General features: G+C 48.8%; 1 protein-coding gene across 2 annotated transcripts in view; it reads left to right on the top strand.

The window, feature by feature from the left end:
- The first annotated feature begins 5,896 nt into the window (after positions 1–5,896).
- Positions 5,897–6,154, top strand: part of TC2N (tandem C2 domains, nuclear) — a 30,804-nt gene continuing 30,546 nt past the window's right edge. For both annotated transcript variants that reach the window (XM_055813269.1, XM_055813260.1), the window contains exon 1: positions 5,897–6,015. The gene's annotated coding sequence lies outside the window, so the exon portion shown is untranslated. The remainder of the gene's footprint in view (positions 6,016–6,154) is intronic.

Raw genomic sequence — 6,154 nt, 5'->3', positions numbered from 1 at the left:
CCAGGGAGATGATGGTGTGAAAACACAGGGCAGGGCAGCAGCACCTGGCCTCAGGGTCCCAAAAAAGGGAGGGAAGGAAAGGGGCCAGGCAGGCATTTGGACATCTCCTGTCTCTGGGTCGGCTGCCTGCTCTGCCTTTGGCTCAGACAGGCAGGTACCCAGGCCCTGAGGAGACTTAGAAGACCTGGATTGCTGCCTCTCGTTACCTCTTCCATGTTGAAAGAGGCATTTCTGGGCAATGTCACAGGCAAGTGGGACTGGAACAGTGTTTGTGGAGACACCCCAGAGGCACCCCAGGAGGTGGCACCACCCCAGCCCAGTGGGAGAGCACCTCCCCAGGGAGACGGAGAGATGGGGCTTCACAAATAGCCCGGGGAGCATCCCCCAAGTATTGGGAAAGGGCTGCTCCTAAGAGGTTTTTACTGGACCAAGTAAGAGAGGGGAGAGAGGGATCAACTGTAGGAGTGATGGTCTCCAGCTCCTCAAAGTCCTGGTGTCCCACCGGTCCCCAGCCCATCTCCAGATCCACGGAGGTGCCTGATGCCAGGGGCTGGGGCTGCCTGGCTGCCCTGCTCCCCAGCTGGGAGTGCGTGGGGTAGCCTGGCTTCCCCCTCAGCATCCCCAGCTACCAAGGCTCCCTGCCAATTCCCTCCTTGCTCCCTTCACAGAGCAGAGGCGTAGTGAAAATACAGACGTGCCTTTAAGTGATTGCCTGCATTTGGACCTCTCTTCCCAGCCCATTTCTAACTGCAGTGCTTAAACCCCACAGATTTTCACTGCTAGAGGGTCACAGCTATCATTCCTTGATGTGCTTTTGAATCAGATGAGCTAAAATAGTTCTGTGAGATCTATTATGTCTCTGGCTTGTAACATACAACAATTTCTTACTAGGTTACACTAATATTTCGTAATTCATTCTTAATATTATTCTTCAATAAAGCTCTGCGCAAACAATCTATCCCACAGGAGGAACTTCTGCCAGATCCCAGATGTCAAACACATTTGCTTCAAATACAGGAGTTCGTGACCTTTATGTTTGTTAATGTGACGCCATGGAAATTATTTATAATAAATAAGCATATTTCAGTCAGGTGCTCCATGGGGCCTTTTTCAGGGATACAACAGCCTTTCCTGAAACAGGTCCTTTCTGGTTTTTTTGTTTGTTTTGGGGTGGTTCCCCTTCCCCACACCCCCCTTAACAATGAAGGTTTGGGAACAACTTGAAACCCTGTTATTAAACTGAGTCCAACTACTGCACTAAAGGTAGACAGGAACTCAAAGATATGTCAGATTTCAATCTTTCCTGAAATCAGTAACAGATAAGGTTCTTCCTTTCTCTTTTATCCTTTACCCTGAAGATGCAGTTTTCAAACAGCGGACTGTATGGATTCAAACAAACACTAAATATATTGGCTTAAAGCACTGAATCAAACAGGAAGCTTACTGGAAATATTTGGATCCAAACAACAGATTTGACATGCCAAGTGATTTTTCCATGTAGCATGCTCATTTTAAAGCTGGGGTAGCACCACGTACCCACAATCTTGCAGGTATAAAAGCTCTAGAAAATATCTGAAGGTGTCAATATGTTGGTAACATTTAATATTATTATCTTTTTTTCAGCGGGTGTGATAAAGTCCTCCCAAACCTGTGCTGGGATTAAGAGGAGCTGGCTCTTAATGAAGCCAGGCAAGAAAAGGATGCAACTGAAAAAAACTAGAGGGAGCATTCCTTGGCTCTGTTTCATCCTTCTGTCAAATGTACATGAAGGTTTATAATGCCTCCTGAGTTTACTGGATTCATCATCTTGGACACCTAGACAGGAGCACAGCAAAAAATGCCTCCTGAGGAGGAAACTGAACCATTTACTCCTGCATAAATATACACCCAGAGTCACTCATGTTTGTCACTCCAGGCTGAAGCTGATGGCTGAAAACTCTAGTCCAGGCCCAGCACAGCACCCCGTGCCTCAGTGGTTATCCACCCAGGAGCCTCACCTTGCCTCGGGCTAGGCTGGGGCTGGCAGCCTTTTACGAGTGTGAAGACTGCTATGTAGCTCAGAATCAATTGCTGCAGCCCACAGACATGGGACTGGCTGTGGAGAGACAAGACCAAAGTGTTCTGGTGCACAAAGGATGAGCCCTCCTGGGATTTATTATCAGAATGTATTAATGATGTGTGTGTGTACAAAGAAAATCTCCCTCAAAGCATAGGGCAAGACGTAACAAGCCAGCAAATCTCTTTTCAAATTCACAGTATATCAAATCTGAATGTGATAAAGAGGGGGTCTACTTTGGACAACAAGGTATTGCCATGCAATTAATTGCTCCTCTAGGCATCCTAGCAACATTTTCAAAAGATGTTGGACATTGTGCAATAAAGCTGTTCTGCAGCACTGTGGGAGGAGGCAACTGGCCACAGTCTCAGATGGTGGACAGAATTACAACGGGTTATGTCAGGAAAGCATGACGTTAAACGTGCATTTGAAAAGGGGAGAAAACAAAAAATAATAGGCACAGACTGAATTATAGCAGCTTTCCATAATGAAGTGTGTGGACCCCACCCAGCATCTGTGGCAGAGGAGGGAAGGTGTCTGCTAAACCCAGAGGTTATGTTGGGAATGGAAAAAGCCAGGCTCCAGCTGAGAGTAGGACAGGGAGGATGAGAAACAGTTTCATGTTTCTCCCAGCAAAACCTCAAGGGATAAAGATTACTGCTGCAAAAACTTTAATGGTAGTAAAAGCCTCTGGCTGCAGAAGTTGTTTATAACGAAGGTGTATTAACCACTTAGAGACTTCAGCTGAAAAGGACTCCATGATTTCACTGAAATTTAAGTTGCGAAACCCTTTTTTTCTCTCTCAAAAGCCCCTGTATCAGAAAACTTAATTTAGTGGCTACACATGGAGTTGACTGCGAGATGTTGTATGCTGTGTGCTGGCCTTTTCCTGATAACACCCTGCCTTTAGGTCTGACAGCTGAGTTCATCACTTGGCTATTGCAGTATACGCTGAATTTTAACTCTGATCATAAGTACTTCACGTTAGTTTCTGAACCTAAAATATTTCACAAGCAGTCATGTTAGAAGCTTCTTGCAGAGCTGGGGAAGCTATTTGCAATCATCAACTGCTTAACTGCATTTAATCTTTTGCAGACTAGGCAAGAACTACTAAGCAACAATGTTTTCACTTTTTTGCTTGAAAGATTTCAGTGTGCTCTGCGCAAACATGATTCAGCTTCTGAACTGCTTATTTTTAACATGGAAGTTGGCATGATTCAGTAAGCGTGCACAAGTGGTGGGATCAGGTTTCTGATGCAAAGGATCCCGAGGGAGAATGAAGGCTTGATTTATGCAAAGTTGCAGCCTCCATCAGCATTCTGGCTTAGAACCTTGTTCGCTGGAGTATTTGCACAAAGTGAAGGAAAAGAGACTTCATCGGTTTGAAAGCTTTTGCAGATATAAAGAATTACTTAAGAACATTTGTGTCTGTATTTATACATGGAGTTTTCATTGTTTCAGCTCTGCTTCCTAAAGGTTTGATAACATGTCTTCCTGCTTGTAGCTATTTCTATGGTCTTTTCTGGCTACTCCTCTTTCACTCAGAAAAACACTGGGAAGTTAGTTGTAATCCAATAGCACAAACAGCCTCAGCAATAAGTGAAAAAGTGCGCGGTGCAGAGGTTCAAAACAGATGAGACAGGCCTCGCTGGGGGATATGAGAGGTGAAGCATAGCCCAGACTAATAAATTCTGCTCTCTTGGCTCTGCATGGGTCTGCTCAAGTGTCTCAGCCCAGCATTTCTGGAGCTGAGAGCGCCGCGGTTTGGCACAGACAGCCAAAACCAGCCCAGTTTACTCGCTTGGTCTTAGTATGGGGGGTGCCCGGGGTGGGGGCAGCACGGGGAGGCAAGGGCAGCTGCAAAACACCAGGAACTGGTGAGGATGAGTGGCTGCAATGAGTCTGGGATGGACATGGAGGAGAGAGGGGCCAAGAGCAGGCGTCAGTGAGGCATGGGAACAGCACCAGGTTTCTCAAGCAAGGTTTAGTGACAGAAAGATTAGTAAGTGGTAGAGCAGAGCATGGGGCTCTATGCTGCCAGGAAGCTGGCAGAGAAGGAAGATTGTATTTGCAGCTGACAGAGGGTCTAGGGAGCAAAGAACAGAGGCAAACTGGTTTTACTGCTGATCTTCAGACTAGATTTGTTTGGGACAAAAGTCTTCTGAGGGAGGGGGGAGGTTTGTTTCCGACTAAAAAAATCACAGCACAGTAATGTTCTCCCCCTCCATACAAAATCAGGTCAGCCACATCCCTTACCATGTGCAGCTGAATTTTGTGCTTATTGAAACAAAATTCCCGATTTTCAAGCAGCTGGAAGCAGAATGGAAGGTGTGTCCCAAACCATCGAAAGAGACCTGGGGATGAGAAGAGGGCCCCGCAAATTACAGAGGACAGCCTTGCCTTGAGAAAGGAGGAAAGTAGCCTTGCAAACTGGTTTTTTTTCCTTTAACTGCCTTGTCAAAAGTACCATTTGTAATGTCCTTTCCTTCATTGGAGAGGTAATCTACAGTCCCAAAGGCTAGCTACTGCCGCACTGCTGACTCCAGCGGCTGGAGAGCTGCTCAGGCAGACCTGGAATTCGTTGAAGAGCTTTAAAACCCCTTGAGCATGAAAATGCTGACATAACTCGATAGCAGCAAGCTGCATACAGGGACCTTAGCAGCAGCTGAACAATGCACTGCTGTGAACAGTGGAAACAAAGCTGTTCAATCACAGAAATTAATTCAGTGAGATGCCTTGAAATGCGCACTTAATGTGCACCTCAGGAGGACTCAGGTAGTTTTGGAAGCATACCAGGTTATGGGTATTTCCTTAAAATAGTGACCCACACATAATTTCATGATCTCTCTTAAGAGGAACCAGAGCCGCTCCGCTATACGATACCCCAGAACTGTGCGACTGCCTGTGCAGAGATAACAGAGATGCTTTGTTAGCTCAAATACTACGAGTCTGTGCTTTTGGCAAAGGGTCTCCCCTTACAGTGGCTCTGGAACTCAGAGTAGCTGTGCTACGCTGCATGATGACAGGTATGAAATTCTTAGTTAACACCAGGTCCATGGTGCTATGAAATTTGAAATAAACTGTATCATCATAGAAAAACTATAGTTTCAGTGGATGGGGAATCCACCAAAGGCTGCAGTTCAAGAGCTATTGGGGCAACTGTGTGAAACTTCACTGACTGGAAATTTTAACACTTTTAGAGTGTAAACAGCATTTCCTCGAGGAAATACCCCCTTTTTCCTGTTAATGCAGCCCCGCTTCTTGCTCATATTTCCCTCCTGGGGTACTTTAGCCCTTCTGGTTCTTTATCAGAAACTGAAATTGAGGGGACGAGAGGGAGAGGAGACCACAAAACTTTTCACAAAACTTTTGCTTCCTGCAAGAAAATTTCTGAACCGATCCACCCCCGTGCGGACCCGTAGGCGATCTGTGTGTGATCCTGCAGGCTGTGCGCTCTGTGCCTCTCCCGTGCCTATGAGAAGCCTAACTTGACAGGGATCCATATTCCAGCTGGACACGGCATTTACTAAGAACGTTGTAAAAAGATAAAAATTCGCTTTTCCTCTCTAAAGTATAGGCCTGGTTATGCTTCTAGCCAAGCCAGGGGTGGCTTTGGTCCTGCCTTTGCCAGTGTAACGGTCCAGCGAGCAACAAGGAAAAGCTACCGGCGGCTGTTTGGAGAGAAGCCTGCCCCCGTGAGCGGCTCGGGTGAGGCGGTGAGGCCCGAGGCCGCGGGGAACTCCCCCCCGCGCCGGGCCGGTGAGTAAGCGCTGCGGGCGCGCACCTGGCGGGCGCGGGAAGGGCCGGCGGCGGCCGGCAGGCGCCGGGCGGGAGGGGAGGAGAGGCCTGGGCGGGAGAGGCACCGAGCGGCAGCGCCGGAGCGGGGCAGTCCCGCCGGAGCCGCGGGCAGCAGACGGCAGCCGCGGGCGGGCTGAGGGGCGGCGGGGCGCTCCGGGCAGGTACCGCGCCGGGGGAGCTGGGCTGGGCCGGGGCGGGCGGCAGCGGGGGGCCCGGGCCGGAGCCCCAGCCCGGGGCGGCCCTGAGCGGGACGCGGGCAGCGCGGGGCGGCAGGTGCGGGCGGCGGGGCCGGGCGCCGCG

This window comes from Falco peregrinus, chromosome 1 (assembly GCF_023634155.1).
Source record: "Falco peregrinus isolate bFalPer1 chromosome 1, bFalPer1.pri, whole genome shotgun sequence".
Taxonomy (NCBI): Eukaryota; Metazoa; Chordata; class Aves; order Falconiformes; family Falconidae; genus Falco; species Falco peregrinus.
This window is presented reverse-complemented; position numbering and strand designations above follow the sequence as displayed.